The sequence below is a fragment of the Vicugna pacos genome, chromosome 18, assembly GCF_048564905.1.
Source record: "Vicugna pacos chromosome 18, VicPac4, whole genome shotgun sequence".
Lineage (NCBI taxonomy): Eukaryota > Metazoa > Chordata > Mammalia > Artiodactyla > Camelidae > Vicugna > Vicugna pacos.
Genome location: NC_133004.1, coordinates 11,657,782 through 11,675,305, shown reverse-complemented (window position 1 = coordinate 11,675,305; position 17,524 = coordinate 11,657,782). Strand labels below are relative to the sequence as shown.

Sequence of the window (17,524 nt, the reverse complement as noted above, 5' to 3'; positions counted from 1 at the left end):
CCCAAGTCTTTTGTTGGTCAGGGGGATTGTTTTCTGTGCGGAAGTGGTGGATTTGGGGCGGAGGTGGTGGGGGGGAAGAGTGCTGTTGATTTCTTCAGTACTATCAGTGGACCCCATGGTCAACCCTGGGCTTCTAGGTGAGGTCAAATTCCCTCAAAACCAAAAAGGCTTCCCAATGGAAAATAAAAATTAGCCATACCCACAAGGAAATTCATCTGGAGTTGATGGAAATGTTCAAAATCTTGCAATGATGGTGTCACAATGTATACATATGCTCCATATCTTCAAAGTATACACTTTAAGTACCTGCAGTTTATTGCATGTAAATTACACCACAAAGATTTTCTAAGAAGGAATAAATACAGTTGACAGCTTGGTGGAAAAAACCAAAAAAACAGAAAAACCCTGGCCAACCCATTTTTTAAATGGTGATTTACCCTGAAGCTCTCTGTATACGCCCTCACTGCCCCATCTGTACCCATTCGTTGCTTTGTATTTGGGCACAAACACAGATGAAGGATACAGGCCTGAAGGGATCATGATGTCACAGCACCAGTGCTGGTGTGCCGGTCCCACACGCCCAGAGAGTGTGTTGGTAGGTGAGTTATTTATTCTTCCTGACCAAAGGCACCAGGGATAGGTAAGCCTAGATTGGCAACAAATTTGGAGAGGTCTCAGGTGCTGGGTAGCAAAGGAGAAAAGAAGGAACTTCAGCCCTGCCCCGCCCGCTCCCCAGCAGCCTGCAGACTGGAGATGTCTGTTTACGCCCCGGGTGCCTTCACATTTCAGAAAAATACAAGTCAGGTCAAGCCGAAGGCGCATCTGCTTGGCCAATGGGCGGTGCCAGCAGATCCCGCACACGTGAAATGACTTAACACTTGGAACCTGGCAGAGCCGCCAGCAAGTTAATTTAGGGGGAAATGAACACACATGTGCTTAGATGGCAACTAAAAGACCAAGTGGTTTGGCAGGTGGGGCTGATCAAAAAAGAGTAACAATGAAGGGAGGGGCAGCCCAGATTTTTTTTTGATGTAAACGACCTCAGTTGGGAAAATCTGAGCCTGCATTTAATGCATGGACTGGCTCACATGAGCTGCTTCTGAAATGTGTGTGATATTTCTCTCCTTTCAGATGAGATGACCATGGTGGACAGGAAAAAGTGACTTTTCTCTTGCTATAGATATTCTGTTGCTGATACCTGCTTCTGGCTGATAACCTTATAGGTAAGGTTTTAATTATTTCTTTCATTTTTCCATATGTCTGTTCCTGCTGCGGTCTTTTGGTGAATCCAACAGACACAACAAAGTGTGATTTGGAAAATTTGACTGTCATCTTTACGAGAGGGTCGTTAACATAGGCGGGCTTTGTCTTAATCCCTTAACCTCTCTAAATCTAAATCTGTGTCGCTAAATTTATGTATGTGTGTGTGTTTTATTTTCTGACTCCCTGGACTCTGTATGTATTTTGAAGGTATGTCCTTACCACAGTGGCTAATCTCAAGCATAAAGGCTGTCTATGTCCTTAATATCCAAAGACAGTCCCAAATTTCAACTATTCTTCTGACATACCCCTATAAATACATTAAGACTTTTTAGATCATTTTTTGCTACACAGGCATACCTTGGAGATGTTGTAGGTCTGGTTCCAGACCATTGCAATAAAGCAAATATCACAATTAAGCAAGTCATATGAATTTTGGGGTTTCCCAGTGCATCTAAAAGTTATATTAACATTGTACTGTCATCTATTACGTGTGAAATAGCATCATGTCTACATATTTTAGTGAAAGAATACTTTATTGCTAAAACATGCTAACCATCATCTGAGCCTTCAGCAAGTCATGGTAGTAACATCAAAGACCACAGATCACAGATCATTGTAACAAATATAATAATAATGAAAAATCTTGAAATACTACAGTTACCAAAATGTAACACAGAGACATGAAGTGAGCAAAAGCTGTTGGAAAAACAATGCTGATAGAAGTGATGGGCACGGGTTTACCACAACCTTCCATTTCTTAAAAAAAAAAAATTTTTTTTTTTAAACTCCCCGCAGTATCTGTGAAGTGCAATGAAACGAGGTTTGCCTGTATAAACGTGATCTGGAAAAAGAAACTCTCACTCAACAAGTGGTTTCTCTTGAAACCCAGGGTCTCCAAAATTATTATTTGGAAAACAATGCCAGTTAACTCAGCAAACATTCATGGAGCACCTACTGTGTGCCAGACACCGCCCAGAGGCTGGGGTGACAGGTTGCTGCTTTTTCCAGATCTTAAAGAATCTGAAAAGCAGAGCCAGCTTTTGTATTTGTAATAATGGAATTATTGTAAATTATTACTTGTATTAAACACACACACACGCAACTCATTGCCTGGAAATGGCCAGACCTTCGAAGCACTGTGATATGCATTACAGAGTTCTGAGGGGCTGTGAGCATAGATTACAGAGGCTGTAAAAGTAGACTTCGTGGCAAACTGCCCAGCAAGACCTTATTTCACATTTAATGCCTTGTAGGAATAAGATAGCATTGGACCAGTCTTTCGAGCGGACAAGAGAGCTTAGTTATCTCGAAAAGCCTTAAGGAACCACGTCCTCAGTGGCTGAACGTCTTCGGGCTATTCCCTGGTTTCACTGAGTGGTGTCGAAGGGTGCTTTTGAAATGGAAGAGGATTTTTATAAAAGGAAAGACAATCTCCAGGTAGGTTGGTTTAACTTCCTCCTTAGAGCAGTTAAGGGGATACCTTTGTTTATGGTAGACGCGCCAGACCTTCCATCTCTGCCTTCAAGCTGAATCTTCAATCTGTCGTCAAGATTCAAGCTTTAAGCTTTATATGTTTCCTCTAATTAATAACTTTGTTTCCTTTATCCTCTTCTAACTTTGGTTTAACAGGCTTTTTTCTTATAGGACCCCTGATGCACAGAAAGGCATAATTAATTAATAATCCCTGGTTCATGAAACACATTCACCATTGAGCCGTGCATGAACTGCTTTATTTAGCTTTTTCTTTTTTAAAAAAAAATAAGGCGGGAAGTACTCATGAAACCACCACCACACCTGCCAAAAAAGCTAGAACCTTGACAATAAGATTGTAACCTTTGTCTGACCATATAGATCTACCCCCCTGCCTCTCCCAAGCCAAAGTGAAACTTCATTTATGTGTTCAATATGCCCTGGCTTTCTTTTTTAACTAGTCTCACTAGATTTTATATATATAATATGTATTCGGAAAAGTGTAGGTGTTTAGGGGTGTGTGTGTATATATAGTGTTCTTAATATTACAGAAAAGACATCGTGTTGTATGTAATTTTTTAGGACTCAACCTGTTAAAATTCATCTGTGTTGCATGTTGCCGTCTTCCATTTGTTTTGGCTCTTCTGCAATATTTTTTTTTAACATTTTTTTCTGCAATATTTTATCATGTGAACGTTCCACGGTTTATCCAGCCGCCCTTTCAATTCTGCTCATTTGGGTTGTTCACAGTCTTGCTGTTGTTAAACCGGACATTGATGTACATTCTTCCACCTGCTTTTATACATGTGCAAGCATTTCTCTTGGGAGCATAGGTAGGAGTGAAATAGATTGTTGGGTGGGATAGCGTACCCGTGCTCAGTCCCAGAGAGCAGAGCCAGACTGTTTCCTGAAGTGGTGGCACCAATTTGCAGTCCCATCAGCACAGGGTGGGAGAGCTGATGGAGCCACTCCCTCCCTCTCCGGCTCTTGGTATCATCAGGCTTTTAAATTTTTGTCGATTGATTATGTGTGGAATTGTCCCTCGTGATGGTTCTGACTGGCATTTTTACCTTTGATGCTGAGCAGCTGGTTGAGTATGTTTGCCCGAATCCGTCTGCATTCTTCTGAGAAGTATCTGTTTGTGGTTTTTGTCCATCTTTCTACAACTGTTGGTGCTCCTCTTAGAAAAGCGGTACTTAATATATTCTCAACGCTAATCCTTTGTTGTACTTCCTTTCACGTTCCTTAAAGTATCTCTTGAAGAATAAAAGTCCTTAATATGGTAAAATGGATCCATCTTTTCTTTTGTAACTAATGCTTTTTATTTAAGAAATCTTTTTTTTTAACTGGAGTGTAATTGATTTACAATGTTGGTTTCAGGTGGACAGCAAAGTGATTCAGTTATACATGTATATATATATATGTATTTCTTTTCAAATTCTTTTCCATTATATATTATTACAAGAAATTGAATATAGTTCCCTGTGCTGTCCAGTAGGTCCTTGTTGTTTATCTATTTTATAGTCATGTGTGTCTATTAAAAGAAATCTTTTTAAATATTATCTAATAAGTCTTTTCCTCCAGCACTGTCTAAAAGATATAAAAAAAATTTATATTTTATACAAAAAAATGAAAAGACTCTCCTGGCAGAAGAAACTATGAAAGCAGAGGTGGGAAGGGAGGACTCAACAGAAGCCCAGGAACTGGTGCACAGCAACCTGGGGAGGGATGGGGGAGTGGGCTAGGGGGAGTGGCAAGGCAAGGCCCTGGTGGGCTATTACAATATTTACTAATTGCATTGTGTTCATTCTGCCTCCCCCAATTATAAACATCACATAATCTCATCATGTCTGGACTATAGAAAAGAAAATAAAAACCATAATGCCATCACTCGGGGTGGGGGAGGTTTCTGTACATATCCGTATGCTCGTCTTCTGATACACACATATCTTGTTCTCCTGAAAGGCTGTAACCCTTTATCTTGCCAATCAATACCCTGACCCTAGCCATGGACACCTTCCAGCTGTGACCATCCTTGGACCCAGGAGTAGCCTCTACCAGCATTGACCATTACTTTAAAAAAAAAAAAAAACAAGCTTCTACTAAAGAAATTATACTTCGGATCTTGTGCAACTATTAGAAAATAAGCGTAGGCAAAAAACTATCTGATTTTCCTAGCCAGACGTATCATTTCTAGCATCTTGATGTGTATTGTAGACATTCTTCTGTCTTTACCTACATATAGATTTCATTTGAAATGGAACCTTCCTGTATAAGCGATTGTGTACAGTGTTTCAGTGTGATTGATGTCCTTCTGCATCATTGTTTGAGCGGTATAGAGTATTTGCTTGGGTGGGTGGAATCTAACATATTCATCAAATGTGCATCACAGCCACCAACCACTCCGAGTTGCTCTCACACACTCGTATCAGCCCTGGGCTTCATGAAACCAATTCTGTTCTGCTGAAACTTACGTTCCCAGTGGTTCCCTACTGGAAGAAATGCTGACATGAGTCTCTTTTAAATTAAGGCTTTGCACGTCCTCCATGATAGTGTTCTCAGGATAAATTCTGATACATGGGAATTCTTAACCCAAGAATAAGAACGTGTTTTCACTTTTTGATACATCCAGCTGATTTGCTCTCCAAAAAGCTTTTATTGATTTATATTCACATCAGCAGGATGTGAGAGCTCATTCTCCGATATCCTCAGTAAGAATAGCATCATTGTACTTTTATCAACAGTACACAAAGTTCAAAAACCATTTCACTATTTTAATTTGTATTTCTTTAATTACCATTGAGGTTAAATTTTTCATATGTTTCTTGGTCATTTATGTCTCCCTCCCTCTCTCTGTTTATGTGTGAGAATTGCCTATTAATTTCCCCTTTTATTGACCCAATATTCTTTCTCTTATATATTTGTAAGAATTACATGAGGGTTTTTAAACAAGTTTCATAAATATTACAAACACTTTTCTAAATTTGTCTTTTGTCTTTGTCCTATGCTTTTGCCTTTCAGATTTTTTAAATTTTAACATGTTTGCATGTTAGGGGGATTTTTAAAAAATCCCTTTTCATTTGAGACTATGTAAAATTCACCTGAACTTTCTTCTGGTATTCGTGTTTCACTTTTTACATTTGAATCTCTGTTTCATCAAAAACTTATGTCAGTTTGCAATGGGCAGTATGTGCTAACTCTTTCAAAATGGCTAGCTCATTGCTTGACACGATTTGTTGAGAAATATTTTCTTTACCTGCTGATTTGAATGAAGGACTTAGACTGTATGTGTACATTTGGTATGTTTCTATGCTTTCTGTTCCTGTTATGTCGATTGTTCCCATAATCATATCTTACAAGTTTAATTATCATTTTATACTACATTTTAAGTATTTGTTGGACAGATGCTTCCCAAATATTATGTTCTGTGACATTTTTATTGGCTAGCTGGCTATCCTCAAGCATTTATACTTCCAGATCAGCATTTAAGGTTCTTTTGGTCAAGTTTCAAAAAAAAGTTATGTTTAGATTTTTATTGTAATTATAATAATGTTACTTTGGTAATAATGGACATCCTTCCAATATTAGGAAAATGAGGTGTTTACTTTACTTGTGTTGAAGTCATTTTTCCAGTTCTTGTAGTTTGATTCGTATAAATCCTACACATTTCTTGTTAAGTGATTTCAAAGGTAACTTGTTGTTATTGCAGATGGTGGCTAAACTCTTTTCCCTCACCCAGCCCCTAGGCATTCTGCTGGAGTAGCCTTTATGGATTTTGTAGCTGGCTATCTTACAGAACTCCTATTCATTTTAATGCTTTTTCATTGATTCTTCTGGGTATTGCAGTTAGCTCATCACTTCACTCCCCCAAAATGATTCTTTTTGTTTCCTTTTCTCTTTCTTGTCTTTAGCATGGGTTCAGCAATTCAGATGTTCATGGAGTCCAGGCAAGGAACATAAATGAGTAAATTGGGCCAGGTGAGGCCTTTGGCAAGTGGGTGAGCACATGTTTTGTCTAAAGGGAGAAGTTCTTACTGAGCTGCCATCATTTTCTGCCGTTTGAGAAATAGGCCCCCTGTTAACAGATGATCAGATCTTTTAAAGGATGTATCAAAGATCAAGTGTTTTTTTAAATGTGAAATCTGTACGTCTTTTAAATGCTGAAAATGAAGTCAAATGTTTTAAATGACAGGCAAGTCAAATATAGAGTATTTGATGGTCAGGTTCAAACCCAGATTCAGCATGCCCTTCTTTGGCTAGAACTTTCAGAATTTAAGAATGTATTGAGATGGAATGCCAGGCATTCTTGCCTCCTCCTGGTTTACTAAAAATGCCTCCATTATTTGACCGATTAGCTATTTTGTGGACTGTTGATTTATTATTTTTCATGGGAAGCCTCTGTCTCTCTCTAATTAAACAGGAGTATTGTAAATATTTTCTTCTTTTATTAGTGAATGCTATGAATCCATAAATCTTCTAATATTAAACCATCCTTGCATTTGTGCCTTGTGGAACTAAGCTATATTTAGTCATGTTAAATTAAATTATTCTTTTATTATACTGTTGTATTCTATTTTTTGTTTTATTTAAGGGTTACAAAATAGGAAGGAAAAAAGTTTTGTTTTGTTTTATTTTTGTTTTTGCAGCAAAACTCACCTACTGCCTCGATTCCACTACCACCACTCTTCCCTACTTGTTTGTTTGGGTAAATAGTGTGACACTGCTTAGAGGGAAGGGCGGGGTTGTAAACTTTCACCATATCCACCCTGGTGGGCTTGTGGATTGATGGATAATTATTTGGCTTTTGTTTTGCTGGGGAAGAAAGGTTCAAGCTACACTCTTCTCAGTTAAGAAATCTTATTTCTCTATAGGCTCTTTGAGGAGGAGGGGGAAAGAACTCCAGGGAAGGGAACAATATGTCTAACAGTGTCTGCTGTGGTTTGTAATTTGGTTCCTTTCTCTGATGTCCCATAAAGTTATTAATAAGTATCCATTTGCCTTCAGAGTCATATAAATTAGATTTTTTTTTCTTTTTTTACAATGGACAAACTAGTAAGAAACGCCACCCTTAGACCCAGACAAAGGCCGTTCCTGCCTTCGCTTTGCAGGGAGGGCCCTGATTGGTTCCTCTTTTGGCCACACTTCTCCCCAGCAGGTGAGGAGACCACAGGGCCAAGGAGACAGGCCCTGAACATGGGTACAGGCTTGTCTGGGTTGAGAATTCTGGGGTCCTGGGTGCCTAGACCCTGTGCCCCATGCCTTCTTAAATGGCCTTAGCCTGCACCCAGGGCCGGTGTGGGCCTCCTTCCTAGGTCCATTCTCCCAGGGGAGGACAACGCTGCAGGTGTCTGTGCTCCTAGGCCTGAGGAATGACCAAGGATGTCTGTCCTTGTGGAGAACTGACAAAGCTTGGACCTGTGGGCTGAAATGCCCACCCACCCTATTCCCACAGGCCCGTTATGAGGCAGGGCAGAGCGGGAGGCCAGGAGGACAGGGTGTTCAACGTCCTTACACCACCTAGAAGTCTCTTAGGATGCCAAGGGGGCTGGGAGAATTCTCAGTTCCAACCTGGCTTCCCAAGTGATTATAAAAGTATATCCATCAAGGTAGAGTATAATGATTTTTAAGCACAGTTAGCTTAACTTACAGCTGTTAAACACTTCAGCCCATGGTATACAGGCCTCCCGTTACACTCTTGCCCCAGGGCCCACCATCACTTGGGGAAGACGTATTGCTGAGTCTACCCTCAAGGTGGGCACGAGACCCTCTGGGTAGACCCGCAAGAGGAAGCAAGGTTGAAACTTCTGTATTTCCTTCTTTCCCAGATGCTGAATTCAGCCCATATCTTCTCTCCTCTTACAAAATGACTGAAAAATGACCAAAGAAATAGACAAAAACTTGCAGGTCTGTCTGCTTAGTCTTCTTCAGCTGCCATAACAAAGTACCACAGATTGGGTCGCTGAAAACCACAGAACTTTATTATTTTGAAGTTCCAGAAGCTTGACATCACGGTGTCAGCAGAGCCATGCTCCCTCCACAGGCCCCGGGGAGACTCGTCCTTGCCTCCTCCAGCTCCTGGTGGCTGCTGGTCACCCTTGCATTCCCTGACTTGTATGCAGCTACATCGCTCCAGTCTCTGCCTTCATCTTCACATAGCCTTCTTCCTTCTGAGCGTTTCTCTGTGTGTCCTCCCCTCTTCTAAAGGGACAGTAGTCACTAGATTTAGGGTGCAACCTAATCCACTGTATCATCATAATAATTACATATGCAAAGACCCTGTTTCCAAGTAAGGTCCCATTCTGAGGTTCCAGGTGGATGTGAATTTGGGAGGAAGGGGAGCTATTCAGCCCAGTGCACTATCTGTAAATAAGTTTCGTCCAAGGCTCTTGTTTTCTCTCTTGGTGTTTCTGTCTCTGCCTCTCTGTTTCTCTCTCTCTTCTCAGGATTTGGTTACCAGGGTTGGCTTAGCTTTGTAAAATTAATTGGCACACTTTTTAACTTTTTTATACTCTGGAACCAACTAAGTCATATAGTAAATCTGTCTTCCCTTAAGGTTCAACAGAATTTGCCCACCTACCCACCACCCCCAGTCGTCTGAGTTCACATGTTTCATCAAAGTCATGGAGAGTTCTTTCATCAGCTTCTTCTGTGATTTTTGTCTAGTTGAATTTTTCTACCTCTTCTTGAGTAGATTATATTGTCTTATTCTGGTTGCTATTTTATTAGCATAAATTTGGACACAGCATGCTTTTCACTTTAATCTCCTTCCACATCTTTATTTCTCATCCCTTTTATATTTCTAGGGGTATCTATTTGTATTTTCTCTTTTTTTCCCTCATGCAACCTTGCCAGACATTTGTCTCTTTTATTGGTCTTTTAAAAGAGTTAGCTCTTTGATTTGTCTTACCAATTCTATTGTTTTTCTGTTTTCTAATTTACTTACGTCTGCTTTTATCTTTCATTCTTTCCTTCTGCCATCCTTAGATTTTTTCATTAGTTTTTATCTCAAGTTGTTTAGTTGATTGCTCTTTTTTTTTCATTTTTATTTAATAACAAAACCACTTAAGCTTTATCTTTTCTCCAGTGAGTAGCCAGAGAGATGGATGTACTTTGAGAACATTGTAGCTAGGAGTAAGGGCGGGAAATAGCAAAGATCAAAACACATTTCTTGGAGGGAGGGTAGAGCTCAGTGGTAGAGCAAGTGCTTAGCATGTACAAGGTCCTGGGTTCAATACCCAGTATCTCCATTAAAAAAAAAATTTTTTTTTAAATTTCTGTGTTGGGGACCTGGCTTCAGGTCCAAAATGCCAATTGTTCAGTTGATGCTACTATACGTATCTCTTTTCTGTTGTTGCTTCCTGCCTAATGCTAACTAGAGGGCAGTGGTGGTCTCTAGGTGTTAGAGACTGAATGTTTGTTTCCCCTTAAAAGTCACAGTTTGAAACCTCACCCCCACTGTGATGGTATTTGGAGGTGGGTCTTCAGGAGGTGATTAGTCATGAGAGTCGAGCCCTTATGAATGGGATTAATGCTCTTATAAAAAGGCCCCAGAGATTTCCCTCACCCTTTCTGCCATGTGAGGACACAGTGAGAGGAAGACCAACTATGTAGCGGGTTGGCACAGACACAAAATCTGCCAGCACCTTGATCTTGGACTCCCCAGCCTCTGCAATTGTGAGCAGTACATTCTTATTATTTGTCAGCCACCCAGGCTCTGATGTTCTGTTAGAGCAGCCTGAACTAGTGAAGGGTTGGACTCCATCTCTGTCAGTGATACTATCATTGGGACCTTTCAAACTTTAACCCACTAGGACTCAAGGCCTCTGTGAATCAGGATTGTCTTATCTGGGGGGCTCTGGGGCCTCAGTGGTAATTGTCTGGAGTTGTATCAGCCAGTCTGCGAACGCCACAGCTGGACTTGACGGCAACTTCATGTCCTGGGCAGGTTTCCTACCCCTGGCACAAGAGCTTTCGCCCCCTCCAACCTTAACCTCCTAAGCATTTCTCCACAACACCTGGGTCTGCAAGACTCATGCAAGGTCTCATTGGAGAGCATTAAGATAAAGATAAAAGGGAGACTGCGATGAGAGTTGATTGAAAATGTCAATTGTTGTCAACAGTATAGGTTTGAGGACAGGGTTGCAACGGGGAGTGAAACACACTCTGCAGCCAGACCAGATTAAGTCTGCTTGCAATGTCTTGAAAAGGCTGTTTAAAGGCATCCTGGAATGTGAGCAGAAGTCAGCGATGGACTGGGGCTAGGGTACCTGACCCTGACCTCTGACCTCCAAGTGGAACTTGGTGCGGGGCAATGTAAATATACACTGGCCTTTTACAGGTGCTGGTCAGCAGAGAGGACATACAAAGCTTAGGGATGTAAGAATGAGGGTCTATGCCAAACCCCAGCTGCCAGACCTCCTGTCTTCACTGAGGGCAGGCCTTCGTTCCTGATCAGTTTACTGCAGTCTCGGTCCTAGCATTTCATTCCTAAAATGATGGGAATAATAAACATTTACTGAGCTTTCCCCGTGTGCCAGATACTGTGCTTCGTTTTGTTTTGGTTTTTTTTTAACAGCTTTGTTGGGACAGAATTTACATACCATAAGAGTAAATTGACCATTGTAAGGCGATACCATGCTATGATTTTCAGGAAATATATAGAGCTGTGTAGTCTTTATCACAGTCAAGTTTTAGACTCTCCATCCCTTCCAACCAGTTTGCAGCCAATCCCCACTCCCACTTTCAGCCCCAGGCAACCACTGAGCTGCTGTCTCTACAAGTGTCTCTTTTCCGCACGTTTTATAGAAGTTGAAAAATACAATATGTAGTCTTTGTCATCTGGCTTCTTTCAGTTAGTACAATTTTTTTTGAGGTTTGTCTATGTGGTATTATTAACATGATGACCAGGTTTGGTGCTCAGGGATTTGCTGGTCTTTGAATCATAGTCTTGGTTGAAGTCATCCTTGGATAATACCCACCTCTGATCATGCCCTGCTCTGTCAACACTGATCCAAGGCCACTTCTGTTAAGTTGAGGAAGGGGAAGGGAATTCCAGAACAAGATGATGGGTAAGAGAATAGGATAAGAATAGGCTAGTTAGAAACAGAAGTAATTTCTGTTAATTAATGACAAATTAACAAGTAATTTCCTTGAAGTAGAAGTAGCTTAATCATGTGGTTAAGAACATGGTTCTGCCTTTTTCACTGGCTCTGGGACTCTGATCAGGTCACTTCACCCTCCTGGCCTTCTGCCTAAGGAGAATTTAGGGGCTGAGGTCACTGAGGCAACTTTAGTTTTGCCTCCTTTTATCTCTTTACAATTTCATTGTGTTAAGTCCTTATCTTGGCCCTGGATGAAAACTTCAGGCTGGAACTATGATCTTCCTTTCACTCATTGTTTGTTTGTTTGTTTGTTTTAGGTCTCATGATTTCTGAGTCACAAATTAGTCTCATTTCCAGAATATAGAATGTCCCATCAACTATTCATAGTATCTCTAACTTTCTTTAAAGATAAGTCTCTTTTCCTCTTCCTCCATCTATGACTCACCATTATGGACTACTGGCCTTTGGGCAAGAAGGACATAGACACTCCTCTTCTTTCCCCAACATGAACACACACACAAGGAGGTGGAAGAGAGAAAATCTAGGACAAATAAGGGTGAGGGAGAGCAAATACAAGCAGACCTCGGAGATAATGTGGGTTCAATTCCAGACCACTGCAATATAGCAAACACTGAAATAAAGCAAGTCACACAAGTTTCTTGGTTTCCCAGTGCATACAAGTTATGTGCACACTCCACTGCAGTCTGTTAAGTGTGCAATAACATGTATCTAAAAAAAAGTACCTACATAATTTCCATACATAAATAATTTTAAATACTTTATTGCTAAAAAATGCTAACCATCCTCTGAGCCTTCTGCAAGTCATAACCGTTTTGCTAGTGGAGGGTTTAAAATATTGCAAGAATTACCGATATGTGACACAGAGACACAGAGAGAAGTGAGCAAATGTTGGAAAAATGATGCCGATAGACTTGCTCAAGGCAGGGTGGCCATAAACCTTCAATTAAAAAAATGCATTATCTGTGAAGTATACTAAAATGAGGTCTGCCTGTGTTTACTTGACTGTTGGAATCAAAAGATAATGTTGCACCCTCTGGGTATGCGCAGGTACCACACGGGGTACTGGGCAGGTACGGGCGAGTCCCCAGCATGGAGTAATACACCTCTTGCCACCAGCTTCTTCACAGCCCTAAGAATCTGGTGATTGATCTCCAGCCTCTGTCTGATGAGGGCTTGTTGCCGTTCTCAGCCGCTCTGTGAGAGCATCTAAGATGACCCATCCGCTAGCTTGCTTATGCAAGGTCCATAGATGGTCCATAGGAAACGCTCATCCTCTTCTTGGCATCTCTCACCCTGTGGACTGCTCAAGACTTAGCCTCCATTTCCCCCAAGGGACCATGCCCCCAAGGGATCACCACAGTATCTCAAAGAAGCTACTATCACCAGACTTAAGGTGCAGGAACAGGTTAAACACTCCCCACCTTCTGTGTGTGTGTTTGTTGGGAGACGAGGGACAGCATGATATTCACACACAAAAAAATTTTTTTTTCATAAAATCCTCCTTTAATGCCTATCGATTCTTTTTTATCCTCTTTGTGGATTAGGGACTTGTGAAACTGGAGGGATTAGAATTGGGAACCTAATTCTAAAAGATTTGCTGTGAAAATCAACGTCTTCATCTGGTAACTCACTTTGCAATTCTGTATCAGTTTGATCTCGGTGCCTCACTGTAACTTCCTAAAGGGCCATCCAGTTACATGTAAAGTAGAGATAGATGTTAGTTGTCCTTACCTGGTGGGTTTGTTTTTTAGGAGATGTATTGACAGCATTGATGCATGTGAAATGCTAAGCAGGGTGCCTGATACTTGGAAAGACTTCAGATAGAGGCTGATATTATTCCCTTTGAATCCCTAGCACTGAGCTGAGGATTCGACACGGAGGAAGCGTTCAATAAATGTTAATGAGTGACTTGTAAATAGCTAACTGTTATTTCAAGCCAGAATAAAATTGGTGCTAAATAAGTGTATAAGCTCTGTATCATAGCAACCAAGTGAGGCAGTTGGTAATTCTGACGGATGCAGCGGAGGAAGCTTCAGCAGGGAGGCAGTATTTGGGATCTCAGTAAACGGAGAATGGAGTCACTGAGCAAGTGGGTGGACGCAGGATGGCGTGTGTTTCTGGAAGAGCCCAACAGGACAAGAAAAGGGAGTCTGGGATAAGCTCTCACGTAGGGTGGGACTGGGTTGTTAGTTTGCCCAATTTATGTCTTCTTATGGGCCCCTCTCAGTTAGGGATCTTTCAACTACAAGTGACAGAAAATCAACTCTGACGGGCTTACCTAGCAGAGGGAAAATATGGACTCACGAAAGTGCAAAGTTGAGGAGGTGGGTCCGGCGGGAGACAGGAGTCACAGGACGCCAGCATCATCTGTGCAGCTCTGTTTGCTCCCAGCGCCATTTCCATTCTCAGCCGGGCCCTCCTGGAGTAACAGGGTGGTTGCAGCACTCCCGACGCTGCCCGTCTCCAGGGCAGATCCAGACAGAAATTCTGCGTCTCTTCATCCTGGCGTTCCCAGCAGACGCCCTGAGGTGCGTGGTGACTGGCCTGACCCAGGGCCCACGTTGACGGGGAGTCATGCATGGGCTTAGGCCTGCACCGGGCGGTACAGCCAACAGCTGTGGGCTCCCAGGGCTTAATTCCTACCGCATGGGACCGGGCCCTGGACCTAACTGCCTGACTTCCAATCCCAGCTTGGCAGCTGTGTGTGACCCTGAGCAAGGTCCGTAATCTCTTGGTGCCTCATTTCTTCATCTGTGAAATACAGACAGTAATGGTCCCCAGCTGGTAGGGGTTGTTGGGAAAGATTAAACTAGCTTTTACAAAGCGCTTAGGGTGGTATCTGGAATGACTTGGCCACGGGTCGAATCCGTGGTGGCTCTTGTGGTTACTGTAGTGATTTGACCTTGTTGCCTCATTGCTTGATGTTTGTTCACAGTTATTCCAGATGTTTCCACCCCCGCTGGTCTATCATGGAGCAGTGATTACTCTACGTTTCGAGCCTACCCCTCAGGGCGGTTCAGAGCAAGGCCGCACCGGGCCTGGAACACATCCCTTCCCCACCGTAGGGATGGCTGTGCTTAAAAGAGGGAACTTTTAGTTCACAGCTTGGGGTCTGAAACCCTAGTCATCCCTGCGTTTGGCAGATCGGGGGAAACCAAGAAGAGAGCCTAGCACTTGGGGCCCTTCCCTTAGGGAGTTTGCAATCTAATCTAAAAGAGCAGAACACTCTGTCAGATACAGCCTGAGCCAGGCTCCGTTCCTGGAGGGAACAGCCAAACTGCCCAGCCAGGGTGTTCATCGCACAGCACCCTTCCCCTGCCACTTCTTCCTGGTAATAATGTGAATGAGTGTTTAGAAAAAGAGATGAAGACAGAATCGGGCCGAATCCCAAAGTCTAACTCACCTGCTTTTTTTTTCCCCCTCCTGGACCACATTTAAAAAGAAAAGGGACAAGACTTCCCCGCGTAGTACCAGCAGGGTAATCCGAGAACTTCCATTTAGTGCGTCTGTCCCTGTGAAAAGGACCTTTCAGTGACACTGAGCTGAGTGTATCCCGCTCTATTTATAGGCACTGTTTGTTTAATTTGAGTCCCGTCTCTAAGAATAAATAATGAACTCATCCTGGGGGCAAGCCAGAGCCTACAACTCTGAGACGAGCGTAAATCCCTTTCCTTTCCTTCTGGTTCTAGAAGGGATTCTGTAGTTCAAAGGTGAGCCACTTTTGCTTGTGGGGCTGGGGTGGGCTGGAGACCCCGGCATGTCTGGAAATTCGGTTTGATGATGGTTTTTCCTAACGGTTTGGGGGAGTCTTTTGATGTTTGATTTCGGATTGGTGATTGAAGAGCGGATCTCGGACCTCTCTCTTACCCTCAAAAGGAGAGCCGAAAAACAATTATTTGAGCCCTTGGTTGGGTAAACTTCAGATACAAAGAGACCCGTTTGGACTCAGCTGTCCCTCAGTAAGGAAGATGTGGCAACGGAGAAGAAAAATCCCTTTCCGTGCCCTCCTGACCTGGTGGCAGAGACCGGGGCCAGGCTGTCTCCTAAGGTACAGTACCGTTCCTGGGCTTGGTTTTTTATCAGGGTGTGTGATGAGAACCAGAAGCCATAACTCACTTAAACAAGTGTGTAACCCCAGAATGTGCTGCACTACAATCCAAAGGAGCATTGGCTCAAAAAAAAAAAAATTTGCGATCCAAGATGTCCCCATGTCGACCTGTTGGTCTAGCAGCTCCTAGAACCAGACCCACTGAGTCTGAAGGGAATGACTTAAATGGTGCCTTTGGGTCTGGTTCACAGGGTATTTGCATATTGTAGCTCCCCCCACCCTCCCTTTCCAGGACCTTTTCTTAAGAAGGTAACTGAGCTGCTCCCTGATGTGTCCATTCACGTATTTATTCTCCAGGTAGGGGCGGGGGTGGGGTATAGCTCAAGTGGTAGAGCCCACGCGTGGCACGCACAGGGTCCTGGGTTCAATCCCCGGCACCTCCTCCAAATATAAAGAAATAACCTAACTACCTCTCCTTCATAAAACAGAGGGGAAGAAAGCAAAACATGTATTTATTCTCCCAGTATCTGTTCATCCTCTCCTCTGTGTCAGATACCATTCTAGGCATAGGAGAGGGCTTGATGAGGAAGACAAGGTGGTCATGTGAGAATGAGGTCTGATTTCACACTGAAAAAATTCAGCCTCTTTGCTCTCTTCTAGGTGAGTCAGGCTGGCTGTGAGGTGTTTTCCCAGCAGACCCTGAGCTCCATTCATTTATCCATCCTTCCATTCAACAAGCGTGTATGAGACCTGCTCTACATGCTAGACACAGAGTGTCTAGATTTAGCAGCGAGCTAAAGGGATCTATCCCTGCCCTTAAGATGTTTGGGGTCCAGTGGGGAAGATGGGTATTAATCAAATAATCACCTAAATATAGACACTAATACAAACGGTGGGGAGTCCCACAGTGCAAAATTCAGGGCACCACGTGAGAACGTAAGAGGGGGATCGACCTGGTTGGGTGAGCAGAGAATTAGCAATGATTAAGAATCCTTGAGTTGCCCCAGATGCTGTGTTGTCTACCGAGTAACTAGACAACTGATGTCTATCTGTAGGAAGTGTGTTTTCGAGCTTCCATTAGCTGCGTTGGGCCGTCCACTCTCTCGCCTGACTGTCCTGAGGACTGTCACGGGCCAATAGGTCTTGGTCGCCTTGGGGAGAGTTTGTGTCTACGGAGAGCATGGGGGTTCCTTCTGAGCCACTGGCACACTGAGCTTTGGACATTGTCTTATGGGTCTACAATGGACAGGGTGAAATACTCTTTTTCTTACGGGACAGTCTTCTCACTCTGCTTCACTGGGTCAAGGAGTAAACAATATCACCATCACATGTTGTTCACATGCCTTCATTTGTGAATGGTAGTCTTGCCACCCTACTCAGGGATCTGGATAGCAAGAGGGCCCCAGGTCCCCCTCTGCAGTTTCGGGCCTTCAAATGTTCACGAGCTCTGGCTTTGGAAAGGGAATTCCTCAAAGACGCACCCAGCGCTCCCAGGTATCTTTCCGGACTAATTCGGACACAACTTTGAGCAAATCCTTTCAGCAGAGAGCTTTCAATTTGAAGAGTCTTATTGTGTATCATCTCTTCTGTGCCCAGTGTAAGTACCAAGTTAAAGCCAAGA

General features: G+C 42.8%; 1 protein-coding gene across 1 annotated transcript in view; it reads left to right on the top strand.

Annotated features, from left to right (window-relative positions):
• The first annotated feature begins 956 nt into the window (after positions 1-956).
• Positions 957-17,524, top strand: part of MRTFB (myocardin related transcription factor B) — a 252,576-nt gene continuing 236,008 nt past the window's right edge. Inside the window, exons 1-3 of the mRNA XM_072942165.1 lie at positions 957-971; positions 1,132-1,223; positions 2,517-2,700. The gene's annotated coding sequence lies outside the window, so the exon portion shown is untranslated. The remainder of the gene's footprint in view (positions 972-1,131; positions 1,224-2,516; positions 2,701-17,524) is intronic.